This window comes from Triturus cristatus, chromosome 1_2 (genome assembly GCF_964204655.1).
Source record: "Triturus cristatus chromosome 1_2, aTriCri1.1, whole genome shotgun sequence".
Lineage (NCBI taxonomy): Eukaryota > Metazoa > Chordata > Amphibia > Caudata > Salamandridae > Triturus > Triturus cristatus.
This window is the reverse complement of record NC_140580.1, coordinates 900,059,746-900,074,675: the sequence shown is the minus strand read 5'-3', so window position 1 is coordinate 900,074,675 and position 14,930 is coordinate 900,059,746. Positions and strand designations below refer to the sequence as shown.

The window sequence follows — 14,930 nt, the reverse complement described above, 5'->3', positions numbered from 1 at the left end:
TTTGGAGAAAGGGCACTGACAAAAAATGACCATTACAGCAGCTAATTTGTGCCAGCGGCTGTAAGCATTGGCTAAGAACACTTGGTTTGGAGATTAGGACTTTTTTTTCACCATTAGACTTTCCCAGAGCAAGAGTGAGAGAAAGGCAGAATGGGGAGAATGTAGGATGATGAGAAAAATAGGAAATCAGTGATAAAAGGAGCAAGCAGAGTTGAAAAAAACACAGCAAGAATAAGATAAATTGTCGAGTAAAGTAGGGTAGAGGAAGAAAGAGGCATGAGGGAGAATCAAGAGTACTTATACTAGGTGTTTTGCAACCCTGGCATTCGACAACACAGAACAAATGTGGGCCCCTGCACTTATACTTTTTTCTAAAGATTAAACACTGTACCAGCAAACCAGGAGCCCGTCACATTCCTGAGACATTTACGAAATGTATGTGATTTGTATGACCAATCATTTCACTAAACTCCTTCTCAAACTCACAGGGAAAGATAACCATAGAAGCACCAGGTCTCGATTTATGAAACAACATTCAATTCTTATGCAATTATGCTTCAGTCAAGGGATTTTGCCTGACCAAAAAGTAACACATTTACGGCAATATCCCGAATAGACCATTTCAACAGCCACCAACTAAACCGCATCTCTAAAACTATCATGCGTCATATATCAAAGGATGATTCCCCGCTCTCCTAAAAGCTATGATTGTGAGGACGGTTGTGAACTCCAAGATGCTAATATTTTATAGCTCTGGATGGCCAATAAACTCATGAAAACACGACACATGGCGCGCAATGCTAACAAGTAGCCTTAGAAGGAGAAAACAAACCATTGGAAATGAAAGGACACACTGTCATAACTGTATAACGTTTGAGTTCCTGCGCATGATCCTAACATGCCACCAATAACTTGTTCTCAAATATCTCTAAAATAAGATCTGTCATTATTGTGCAGACAGACAGCCAGACTATCAAACAAACTGTGGTGACGCCTGAATCACACACAGGAGGGAGACGGTAAGGTAATGTGATGTCCCTTCCATGAGCTCCATTCCAATGGAAGATAAAGACTTCTCCCTTTCGAATTCTAAGTCCAAACTCAAGAATCAATCAATTTCAGCCCCCCGCACACTCACACAACACAAGGCGCACACACAACACATACACACAAGTAAAAACTGAGTTCTGCCTCAAATATGCAAAACCAATGGAATTCACCAATCCTGGTTAGCAACACTCGCAACCCACTGTCCACCATCTTCTTCTTTTGATAGCTTTAGTTTTTGATTTGGTGCAATTGACAAATTAGTATTTTGTGGATGGCGCGAGTTATGGTGTGTGTTGTGTGCTTTGATAAACATAACTGACAAATTTGAGTGGTTTTCCACATTCGTGTCAGAAGCAAAAATCGGTGTTTAACAGTGTTTTTTATGCTTTTTTCAATGACATATTTAATTTCCAACCACTGATGTGCAGGGCTGTGCCCAACCCACTGTGGGAAGCTAGCCCCAACTGTACACAACAAATAGCCTTGTGGAGACGGGGGTTGGCTACTAAAGGAGGTCAATCCCCACTTCTAAAGCCTATGGCCATGCACAGCAGAGTTAGCCACAGGGCTTGCCCAAAGGCCTGGAACTGTGTCTACCCTTTGCCATTGACTAACACCCAATGGTTGCCAACATGGCCAGGCATTCTTTGCTAGGCACCGCTTTCCCCATTTCCCCATTTTTATTTTAGTGAAAATTTGCAATTTTAGTGAAAATCACAATTTTCAGAGCAAAATGGTGACTTTTTAGCTACTTGCAAATTGGCGGCTGCAAAATCGCAATTTTCATTAAAATCGTGATTGTAGCCCTGCCAACCTGTTTTCTTTTTTGGTGTAAGTTTCTCGCACCTGTGTGTGCCACTAACACTCTGGTAGTTTAGGGCACCTCTCATGCTCTCCGTTGTGGATTTTTTTGCCACACTGGAAAATCATGATTTTATAAAATAAAAATTGCGATTTTCAAGATATTGAAAAAGTGACTACAGAGCCCTTCTCCAGCCAATCACATTTCTCAAAAACTCATAGGTGATTGACAGGATTTACCATTTTTGGAATCAGTTTTAAATGGCACACATACACATAAGTGTTAGCCTTTAAAAAAGCTCACTGTGCCATTGCTGTTAACAATTAAGTTTCCAAAGCTACTGAAAGTATTTACACCATGCCAAACAAAGCAAGCTGTATGAGTAGTGTTCTGTTTTCATGCCAAGGATGGCATACATTCGTTCATCTGTTTTGGAGGTAGTCACAAGGAAAATTTCACATGGGAGATAAAATTGGAGTTTTTGCTACCCACCTTCAACTTTTTGATTGCCTGGACAAATCTTCATGAAAATTGTGATGCTGGAGTTTTGCTGACCACGCTAAGCAAATGCCAATTTTGGTGCAAATCCATCCATGGGGTCAAAACTGATAGGCAGATAAAAAAAATGCCTTTTCAATAGAAAGTGAGGCTGAAATGGAACTATATATTGGCGTCCGCCATTGTGTGGTATATATAACTTACTTCAGCGTCCTTAACCTTAATGTTTGTACAGTTTTCTTCAATAAGGTATTGTGTTTATTGAAATACTGTTTCTATGCAAATAATTGTCAATAAACATTTTACCCGTATAAACTTGCCTCGGTTGTTGGTAATGTCATTGCTCTGTGTTCTGATTTGTTACCCAGGCACGATGATTCACTGTGAACTGGGACAGCTCAGTTAATGCAGATTTTAGGGCCTGCCGCCGCAATCGCTAGAGATCCATGGCGATGGTGCGGCAGTCTTGAGGCCACAATATGTTTGGCAGGACCTCTTCTATGAAAACCATGGCGGAGAGGAAACAAAGGGGGCCCTACAGGTCCCCTGTTGCCTCTGGGTCATGCGGTGCATGCAGGGGGCAAATGTTGTGCCCTTCTGTGTGCATGAACCCCAGTACCTGCATGGACTGCACCAGTCCATGCCTTTGACGTTTCCATTGTGGTGACTATTTCATAGGCACCGCCGTGGAAACGCCAAAAAACCACCAGCCAGTGACTGAAAAAGTAATAATCTGGCCGGCGGTGCGCACACGGGTTGGTGGCAGGCGGTCCCACTCCCGCACCGCCAAACTCCTAATCAGGCCCTTAGTCTTATATTTCATGAGACCCCCATCTCCATCGAATACTACACAGCAGGGTCCGGTTCTTGGTCGCAACATCCTCCGGTCACAGATGCTGGCCGTAAGCATGCCGTACTATCCAGTACTGTTACAGTATTTTACGCTATTCTCTACTTGCATAGCGCTCATCTGCTGCTTGTATTGCTTCGTAGAACTGTAGATGGTCCAGAGGCTGGGTTTCCATCAATTTGAGGTTTCTTGAAGGGCGGTCTGAATCCCGGCTGCGAGTTTTGAAAAGCGAATGAATTGGGCAATTTGGAGAAGGTTGTACAATGTCAGCAAACCTGTTATCATGGGCAGATTATAGAACAGAACATCCTCGGCTGCTGCGATTATTCTAAGGGGCTTTGCTTGCATTGTACTGGAGCCTCTGTGGAAAATGTGACCTTGCAGTGTCTGCTGGCGTGATTATTGGTCATCACATCGTATTTACCAATGCAATAACGAGGAGTCCCCATGAGAAGACCTCATTGGCAGAAACCCTGGGAATGCATGCAAGCATCTTCTGCATAATGAAGTAGGCACTGAAGAAACCAGATTGTAAGAGCTGTTAAAACTCTTCAGGACATAGACTGTGGAACAAACAAAGATTTATAAGCAAATACTCTTCAATAAATTTGCATTTCTAATATTTATGTCCAGGATTCAAGGCGGATTCCTCGCGGCAGTGAATACTTAATAAATACCCTTGGAGGTGTACTACTAATAGAATCCCTGAGCTCTACATTGGCACCTAAGTGCTTTACCCCCTGGGGGACTTACTACAGCCATAACGCCGCCATCGCCAGGAGCCAAACGAAGCAGCAGGCAGCGCCGCCACCGCCAGGAGTCATTGGCAGCCACTTGCAGCGTCGCCGCAACAACGGGACTACAAATCCCGGCAGCACCAGCGGCGGCGCGCTATTCACGCACGAACAGCGCCAGGAGGCGCATTTAAACAGCGCAACGGCCCGCTACGCGGGACGCGCGCAGGCGTGCGCCGGGCTATGCCCGGGCAAAGGCCGGGCCATCTGTGGCCGTCCGGGGCAGGACGTGGCTGGGCTGGGCCATTGACTCTGTCGTTTGCAGCAAGGACTATGTGAGCCCCTTTTACATACTTAATGTTAGATTTTGCGTTTGGGACATTATTTTAGATTTCATGTCAACAGATTGTATTTATTATCTGTGATTTGGTGTTATTCATGATAGCATAGGTGCTTTTATTTCAAGACTTGGGCAGTAGGTTGTTAAACTAATCGTAAGCATGTCCAAACTTAAACCCACTGGGCCAGCAACGTTAGATAATTACTTAGTGAAGGTAGTTAATAAAATCAATTATGAACGTCGACTTTCCCTTAGTCAGGGAAGCCCCTCTGCATCCATGTTTACCCTGTCTACTTCCCCAGATGTATCAGTGCTAGATGTTAGCCCAGTCCGTGACCCACAGCAGATTATTGGTGATGAGTCAGTGCCAATGATCTTTAATGGTTCGGTGGTAAATGACTTGTCTGATATTCCCGGAGACTCTCCACCGGTGACTAGAGCAGTAAGGGCGTGTCGGAAAGCACCAGTTAAGCGAGGGGGTAACAAAAAAGTCAAGAAAACCCAACTACCTCCTAAAAGTATAATGGGGGGGGGAAGAAACCCAAGAATTAGTGGGCCACGCTCAGTTGAATCTAGAACAATTTAATTTGTTGGCCAGTCTTATTGATGCCAAACTGGATAAGATCATCTCACCGTTGGTGGCCAAATTAGACCAAATTTCGGCGGAAGTCACTAGATTGGCCCAGCTTTTGGATACTAATACTGTTTATACGGGAATTCCAATGACTACTGATTTAAGCCTCAATAAGAGGAAAAAGGTTGTAACTTCACCCGTGCAGGGGACTAAGGCTAACCAATTAGCTGTACCATCTGCTGAGGGGATTAGAGGTAACCAACCGGCTGTTCCTGTTCAACAGTATCCAGTGAGCCAGCAGTGTCAAATTTACCCCGTAGCTGATAGCAATGAGGGTTGGACTGAGGTAAAAAGAAAACATTCTGTTAACCTCCCACCAGATTGTGCCCCTTATGTGGTGGTTTTAACAAATGTCCCACGGATTGATTCTATGCCCCAGGCCCAGTATGAATCTCATGATTCATTGAAAAACAAGACTGTTGCCTGGTTGCATAAGCATTGTGGATTTCCCACGGCCCTCTCTAACGATATACTAACTACAAGAAGGGTCGATTGGGTGGGCAACTCTAGAAAGACCTGTAATGGCGACTGTGTTATTGTTAATTTTAAACACCCCCAACACGTCGCCACAGTCTTACTTAGATTAGCCTCCCTACCACTTACGGATTCTGGTGTTTGGGCGCGCCCGCTAGGTTTTTTCTATAGCCATCTTATTAATATTCCTTCTAATGACCATGACTCTTCCTGGTTACCCCCGTCGATCCAACGGCGGGGTTTAACCATCCCCCTGCATAATCGTTTTGCTGTTTTTAACAGTTTGGACTCTAATGACTGACATAACCCAGAGAGTTTGACCTCCTAGGTTGAGTATATGTATAATCCAAGTCCCGACTGTATTAATGGTAACTTAGATACGGTGTCTACCAAGGTGGAGTCAAACCATGATAATGATGGTAGGGGGTCAGTTAATGAAAACCAAGCTGTTTTTATTACATCAGCTAGGACCAATGTTGGGGGTAATGGAATTGTTATAGCCAGTTGGAATGTTGCAGGGTTAAAATCAAAAGGGATTGTTCTGGGCTGGCAGAATTGTATTAAGTCCTTTGATATTATATGTCTCCAGGAGACTTGGTGTAGGGAAGAAATTAACTATGAGGGGTTTGTTTCAAACAATCTGGTGGCCAAGGGTATTGGGCCAGGTAGAGCTAAAGGGGGCCTATTGATTCTTGTGTCAATTCACCGTCCAATAACAGTAAAAAGATATATAACAGTCGGTGAATATGCCCAGATTCTTTGGTTGTTAGAGGAACATGACCACAACATTCTATTGATAAACTATTATAATAACATTTTTGATAGTTTCAGGGATGTAGTCGTCCGTGATCTGGCAAGTGCCATCGATAATCTGAACCCAGATGCTATTATTTCTTTTGATTTTATCTGGCTTGGCGACTTTAACATTCCCTTATGCAAACTGTCAATTGAAAATGTTTGTGGACTTATTAATGATGAGGGGGTAGAGCTCCTTCATTTTTGCCATAATAACTATGGGGATCTTCTGAATTATTGTTTGGGCATTTATGATTTAGAAATGTTAGGTCTCCCTAGGGACCAATCAGGTCAAATTATTCCCACCTTTAAGGGCCATCACTCTTGTTCAGTTATTGACCATGTGATTGTTTCCTCTAATATTGCATCTTGTTGTGCTCCACCTAGGATTGAAGTAACTACCCTAAGTGACCATAACTGTATTATTTTGGAAACAACCTTTTGGGCTGATAGCAGTGTCAGAACGGGCGCCACTGTCTCTAATATAGAGCCTCACAGATCAAATGGTGTTCGATTAAGATGGGACGGGGATAAAGCCAGTGATTTACTTGGCATTATTGTGAGGGACTGTCTACCTAGTATTAGTACAATTCTTACAAATCCTACTGATGAACCGCAGGTTTTAAATGCTTTTATGGTTATTAATTCAACAATCGAGGCCAGGTTTACTAAAACTAAGGGGGGCCTGCGTAGCAATGCCCCGAGGTGGTTTGACCACGAGTGTACTCGATTATTGACTGAACTAAAAATTGGACTTGCTAAAAAACCCAGGGATACCGAGTCTGTCGTGAAATTAAGGTTAGCTTATAAACTTGCTTTAAGGCGAAGGAAGGGTGAGTTACAGCAGTTGGCATGGGATTCGCTTAACCAAGCAGCTGAACTTTCCAATAGTACCCTATTTTGGGCCACTGTTAATTCCCCCTTTATTAAGGATGAGAATACCCCAATGTTGACCTCCAATGTTTCTAGTGATGACTGGGTTACCCATTTCTCTAATATCTTTGATTCTAACAGTTGTATTGGGATTAATCGTAATAGATGGCCTATTTTTCCCTTAAATATTACTGTTAGTGAGGTTGAATCTGCCATCCATGCTAGTAAAGGGGGCAAAGCCCAGGGCCCAGATGGGGTGCCTATTGATGTGTATGAAGGGGCCCCTGATATGTGGAGCCCCTTGTTGGCCACTGTTTTTAACGCTGCCATATGTACTGAGCCCCCCGAAACTTGTGGGGAATCTATTATCATTCCTATACATAAAAAAGGTAGTAGGTCCGACGTTAAAAACTATCGGCCAATTTCTCTTCTAGACTCGTCGGTCAAGATCATGAGCAGAATTTTGCTCGTGAGGTTGGAGGAATGGGCAGAGCAAGAGGGAATCCTTGCTGATAGCCAGTATGGATTTAGAAAAGGGAGGGGCACACTTGATCAGTGCCTAAATCTTGATCTACTGATCGGGAAATATACTGAGGCTAAATTAGGTTCACTCTACCTTTGTTTTGCGGACCTTAGTAGCGCATTCGATTTGGTTGACCACTCGATCCTTTGGGCAACCTTATTGCAGTTAGGTGCACCAGAAGGTATAATTTTCTTTCTGGCCAGACTGTATGAGAATTTAAAAACTTGTGTACGCTTTGGGTCCAAAGGTGAATGCACCACCAAATTTATTTTGAAAAGAGGCATCAGACAGGGCTGCGTATTGGCCCCCCTTCTTTTTATCTTATTTATTAACGGCGTCAACACCATTTTAAAAACAATGCAAGCAGACGCCCCACAGATTAAAGGATCTCCTGTGCCAGTGTTATACGCTCATGACGCTGTCCTACTATCAAGAACCCCATTAGGATTGCAGCGTCTGATTGATAGATTCACTTCTTTTATTAAGGATAGGAGGCTGACTATCAATAAAAAGAAAACGTATATCATGATTTGTGGGGCCAACAGTAAAATAAAAAGTAAATCTGCCAAATTTTCCTTTTTTATTGATAAGGAGAAGGTGCTTCAGGTTGATACTTTTTGTTACCTTGGTATTACCTTTTCCAACGACAGAAAATGGCTTAATGAATTGAAAAATATCCATATTAAAATGGCCAAAAATGCCTACGGCATTTTTAGATTTGCTGCAAAGATCGGGGATCGACACACCAGGGATATGCTTAAGATCTACCAAGCGAGGTGTGTTAGTATCGCCCTGTATGGGGCTGGTGTTTGGGGTTATATTCCTGTTCATTATTTGCAGTTAGAGGAAAATGCCTTTTTTTTAAAACTTTTGTTACTACCGCCCTCTGCCTGTACCGATCTCATCCACCGAGAGCTTGATATTAATTTTCTTACCGATCAACTATCCTTGAGGCCACTTATGATCTGGCGTTCCATTTGGCTCCAAGAGGAAAAATCGTTCAATAGATCGGTTATTGAGGATTGTCTCACGCTGGACAAGTTTCTGAATATACCCTGGTTAAAATATGTGGTCAGTTGTTTCTCCGAAATCTTTAATGTAAATATTTTGGTGGATCCTAATGCAGCATCTTTTATAACAAAACAAGAGTTAAAAATACATTTTTTGGCATTTGCTGCTAGGAAACGAGCCATTGCTAACGGTTCTCTGTCTACTGTTATGTTTTATAACAAGCATAACCTTGTTGAGGGTCTACCTAGCTATTTAGTATGGGTAACGAGGTCATCCCATAAGTTTGTGCTGTCTAGATTAAGGCTTGGTATCGTCCATCATTTAGTGGCACTGCCAACATTAAACAAATATCCGCAGGGGCCTTGTATGTGTGATGGCGTTTCCAAACAGAGCACTGTGCACTTTCTCCTCATTTGTAAATTGTACATTAATTTTCGTATTGCCTATTTAAAACCTATGTTTCATAAATATGGCACATGTACTGTTCATCATGCTATGAGTTTAGTTTTTAACCTACAACACGTCGATATCTGTTATTTTACTGCTATGTTTTTAACCCAATCTAGCAAGGCCAGGAAAAGTATGTGTTTTTAAATCCATTGTATTTGTTTTGTGTAGCTTGTGGTTCACAATTTGTTTTACTTGTAATATTGAAGTGCATTGGTATTTTTATTTACGTTGTGCTTTTATGGTCATTTTTATATGCACCGAATAAAGCTTCATGAATTGAATTGAATTGAGAATCTCAGGTAAACACCCATGAAATTTTTCACATTTTTCAAGCGCTTGGCCTTTTATTTCACGTGCATTTCCCATGTGGACTGGAGCCTTTGGCGATCGGTTTTAAAAGCCCAGGATCACCCCTGGTGCGTCTGTCACTTCCCAAAGCTCCCCAAGGTTAATTGCAGTAGACAATGGAGGCTTCAAGAGAGAACGGAGAGGGAGGGGGGGTAGAGAGAAAGCGATCAGAGAGGAGAAGAGAGAGAGAATAGATAGAATGAAAAGAGACTGTGTGAGGAAACAAAAGAAACGGGACTGATTTGAGTATTTCTTCTCAGGGCTGGTTTTGGTTCCCCAGTCCGGCCCTGCTTGGCCATCTCTCTTTCCAAAGGACCAGGATCCAAGCACTCTGCTGCTGGAAGGAACCCCGTGGATCGATGGCCAAACCCCTGCGTGCAAGGACCATTATTATTCAAGAGCCACTGGGTGATCTAGTCCAGCTGCTGCTGGGACACAATAACTATCAGTTGATTGATCTATGAGGACCCAGTGAACCATGAAATGACCCATCATGTCTCATTTCATGCTCTAGTGCAGAACCCATTGCTGCACTAGTGTTTGAGAGCCTATCTGCCTCCGTGCAGCCATCTCTTGATGCGAGGCTACCAGGACCTGCGATCACTGTGCCAAACCCCTGGCTGCTTAGCATTGCTAGACTCTTGCTCTAGAATGCACCAGAACAGTGCGGCATTCCCCTTCATGAATTAATCATAGATAACAAACTACCAGGCAGGATCCCAGGATCCATGTGTCTAATCTCCTGCCATGGTGCAGAACAATCACTTTTCTAGTGCACTATCCCACGTATCGACATGCCTGCCTACGCACTGTGGTCAGGCACCTTCACTGTTCCAGCAAACCAGGAGCATCAAATGAAACAGCCTCCCGAGGAGACACACCATCCGGTGCTTAATCTGAGCTGGTGGTTTCCAGTGCTCGGCACCGGAAGTTAATTGTCAGCACCGGCTCTAGTGACAGTCCACCACATGGTGGCACTGTGTATTTAATTGTGCGATGAGCACAACAACCGCGTTTATTGAATCAAATTACATTGAAAATGAATAATACCAGCATCTTGCACCATTATTATAGGTTTGTGTGGCCTGAAATAGTCTGAATTGTCACACTTGCAAGAGTGCGATGGTTAGATGTTATGTTGGTACTGTGATTGGCAGCGCCCTCTAGCTGCTGCGACATGATAAAATACAACTGTGCACGATTTTTCATTCAGGGAGGCTAGGAGCTGTGACCTTGCAAATTGATGCAAAAAATGGTGTTTTTCCAGATCACGTTATCTCATTTACATACCCCTAGAAACACTAAAATGTGTTTGTGTGTTGAAGACAACACTTACCATGAAGGAAGGATAACAACCGTTACTAATGAAGGGACTTTAAAATCGCGAATCCATAGAACCAGGATCGATATGTGCATTTTTATTTGTTTACCCACAGTTTTATATAGCACGAACAATACCCGATTGGATGAAAGTGTGTTTTACATAAGAACAGTTACAATACATAAGCACTTAAAATGTGTTGCACTACACAGTACTGTTAGCTGTTGTAATCAAGGCAATAACGAGAGTTTGTATAATAAATCGTCTGCCAAAATAATGCAGGCCAAAAACAGTAGGGTAAGGATAGGGTAAGACTTACAGTCTTCTCATTCTCTAGGCAGAACTCACAATCGCATTGAGCCAATGACACGCTTGGTCAAATTTACCTCCCACTATTAAGGATGTCATGAAAGAGATAATACCTGAATGGGTGTAGGAGAGTCACGCCCCTCATCTCTGGGGTTGCAGGATGGCTCAGCAACAAATTATAATTGTGGCATTTAGAGTCCCCTACTTCCTTGTTGATCCGAGCTAGTTATTGAGATGACTTTGGGTGGGTCGATGGCCATTTTTTAATTCCAACATGGCCATACCAATTTGAAGATGGCAGGGTAGCAATCTAGTTGATTGGCCACATCCTGTATTATGCCACTGTTACATCTGCACACTGAACACAAGTGAGAGTGGTCTTGGTTCCACCGAGACTGTGGGGTGGGCATCTGGTTGTGCATCAGCAGGCGAGAAAGCTGCAAGTTTGGTGTGCAGAAAGGAATTTCTTCTGCTTCATGTCTAAGATTTGTGTTGGCATGGTTACAGCAGTGTTAGCCCTGTAGGGTTTCTGCTTGCAGCAAGCTAATCTGTGCATTGTCCAGGAGGTCAGACTGAGAGCTTTACAATAGGATTTCGATGGTAAGGACCATGAGAGATGCCACTAGGATCATGGGCAGGATATCGGCCACTTAGTCTCTCTTCCTGAACCTGCCATACAAGACAATGTTATTTTCCTGAGAGAGGAGGTGTGGGTAGGGCTCTGTGTATTCCTAATTAAGAGGGTGATCTTTCCAGTGTGTGCTACAAAAGGCTTCTCAGCCCGTGATAGTGTTCGACCTTCCGCTGAAGTCATTTCCGTTCTACCTGTATGTATGGTAACTTGTATTCGGGAAGGAATCACAAAATGTTCGATTTCCCTATTTTTATTCATGTTCATCACCTGCATTTTTGTCCATTGTTTTTAGTCATTTTTTTTCTGCAGCTGTTTTTCCTGTAGGATTCTTGCTCCCGGAAGATTATGCTAGATTTTTTCTCTACTTTGTCTCGGGGTAAGATGGGTGTCTTGCTTCCCAACCCTTTCATCTTCAATCTAATCAAGAACTATCCAGATTGCAAAGGAGGGTTTTACCTCCCCTTTCTGAATTTTATCTCCTTACTGAAACCTTATTAAGCAGACACCAGACAACTGTCACTTGTATGTGAATTGAAGGGTAGCACTGTAGCTAGTAAAAGGATTTGCCTTTTATTTGGGCAATTAAACAACAAGAGAAAGCTTCACTGCATCTAGTCCTTGACCGACATGAACGTATCACACGGAATGCATACATATTAATATACAAAGGAAATGTGAATAAAAAGTATGGATTAACATACGATATCAAACCCAATGAGCATTTAATGAACATTGGTATTCCTATCTATCAGGTGTTTATTAGGGTACGCTGGTTGGTTTTCCACTTTTAGGTGAATGGAATTACTCTGCCCATATTGAGGGGGGAGGCATATCCAAGATGCACCCATAAAAGCAGTGAGCAGTAATGACTGGAAGAATTGAGGGGTGCGCTCCATAAAACATTCTATCTATGTGTATCATATTAAAAATATAATGTAACTATGCAGAAATAACACGCACTTTGTAGTAATGTCCTTATTGTACATACGTTGCTACCCAGCCATTCTAATTTCTTTAATCTGGTTTTTACTTGACCACATACATCATACAGCATCAAGACTAAGAGCAAGTTGCTCGAACTACAACCCAGATGCTCCGGGGGATGTAGATCTGGACCATACTGAATATATGTCATCTGACAATGCGCTATATAATGTCAAAAATAAGATTATAAGGGGTTAATTCGGTTCATTTGTAATATAAAGATATAAGTAGGGCCTGTGGAAATTTGTAACCCATATTTTTTATGTAGAAAATGCAGACCATTTAATCTTCACATTTGATCAATCTTTTTAAAAAGTTCAAGCTAATTTTTGAAATTCTCACAGATCTGCAGGAAATGTTTAGAGATTTTGCACAGACTTTTGATATCTGCCTCAATTTCCAGGCAGTACAGAAGCCTGAAACAACATCACTCAGGAAGAAGGAGTGGCTGGGGCTGAGGAGCCAGGAATGTAGCGCCAGCTGTCAACATAGGCTAGGACACAAAATATCACTGGCTGAAGGACTAGTTCATTGTAATGCCGATTATAGTGGAAGGCTGGGTTGGGCAAGTGGCTACTTCGTGGTAAGAAGCCTGGGAAAATGTCTGACGGTTTTCATTGGATTCCTGAAGATTGCCACCAGCTCTACTCTTGAAGCTGGTCAGGATTGAGACCCACTTCTGTCGACCGAGATTGCACATCGCCACTCATCACATGTCTATAAGTCGTGTCCTTGATTTGACCTTATCAACAGTGCATCTGATGTCTTTCTAAAAACCCTCAAAAAGTAGCATTGCTGCTTAGATTAAGATGTTATTAATACCTAGCCCTGGAGCTACACCCAGCACTGTTATACTCTCAGTAATGCAGACTCACTGGGATAATGACTTTTGTCAGACTGGACCACATTTGCCGCTAGCGAAATATCAGTACATAATATTTCCCAAAGCAAATGTGAAAAGGGGGATATGGGGGTGAGGATGAATAAAGTAGAGCTCCAAAACTAACGTGCTCTGGCCATTAAACAATGCCAGATGCAATGCCCTGGTTTGCATAAGAGGAATCCAGCAGCGGGTCCATATCAGAGGAACCGGGAATGGAATAAGCAGTTTTGTGTCACTTCCCATACGAAGCACTGCTGCAAAAGCGCAGCTGACAGCTACTCTGGTGCCCGAAGGCCCAGGTCCAATAAGCGAGGCGTTCTCTCCACATCTATTATCCGCTTTCTCATTCTACTTCTTTCACCCCAAGGGGGCAATTATCCTGCCCTGCAAACTCTGAAAGCGCCAAGCACAGATGCTATCCATCAGATGCAGGCACCATTCCATACAAGCAATTGTGGGCTTCCAGTCCAAATTAGAGGCAAACACAGACAATTAAGAGAAGTTACAGATGCTAGACCATGCAATTACTGACTTAGCACAGAATACTGAACATATTATTCATCACAGATTATTGCTCTTAGCTGTGTCTTCGCTTTGTTGCAATTTGGGCTTTTTCCGGGCTGGCGGGCCATGGGGCTCCTGATCTTTATTATATTAAAATGTGTTATTGCCTTGCTCCCCTTGGAAGCTTGCTCACCGCTTATCATTTGCAACATCTTGCAGTGTGCACCCATGTTCTAACACTGTTCACCTCCCAACACTACTTAGGAGGGGCAGAGTATTCAGAGCTGCTGAGTGGCCGCTGGCTGTCACATGACCAGTGAGGTTGGGGGCAGTCCTATTAACAGGGCAGCGGGGCAGCCGTGCTCCTGACAGAAGATACTGCTTTGAGAAGTTAGTGATGCTAGAGGATGGAATTGGTGTGTTTTTCCCCAGAGTTCTGCACAGATTATTTTGCACAGGTTATTGCTCTTATGTGTATTTCACATTGCTGCAGTATTAGCTTTTTCGCTAACATCATGCCCCGGTGATCCTAATTTTTTTACTATTTTTGGAATTTGTAGTTATCTGCATTGCTTACCTAGGCATCATGCCCACTTCTTATTATTTGTAATTTATTGGGCTATGCTTTGTGGTCTGTCCGTGCCCGCGCCCCAATTCTTACCACTGGGTCTGAGTATTTACAACAGTTGAGTGACGTTTGCCAGGCTTATGGATGGTGATGTGGCAAGTGGGCCTTGTTGCGCGGTATAGCTGCAGAGTTAAAGCGGGTCGCATATGTGCCACCATTTGGATATTTTTAGATATGGGTCTGGACTCGTCCTTGTGTATCATTAATGAATGGACTGGACTTTAGCTCTTTTGAAAGCAGTCACTTTCAGAATTTAATGCTATGATCATTCGCGCAAAAGAGGCA

The 14,930-nt window shown here is 43.0% G+C and overlaps 1 protein-coding gene across 3 annotated transcripts in view; it reads right to left on the bottom strand.

Moving 5' to 3' along the window:
- Positions 1-14,930, bottom strand: part of DVL1 (dishevelled segment polarity protein 1) — a 693,343-nt gene that overhangs the window by 489,678 nt on the left and 188,735 nt on the right. The window lies entirely within an intron of this gene.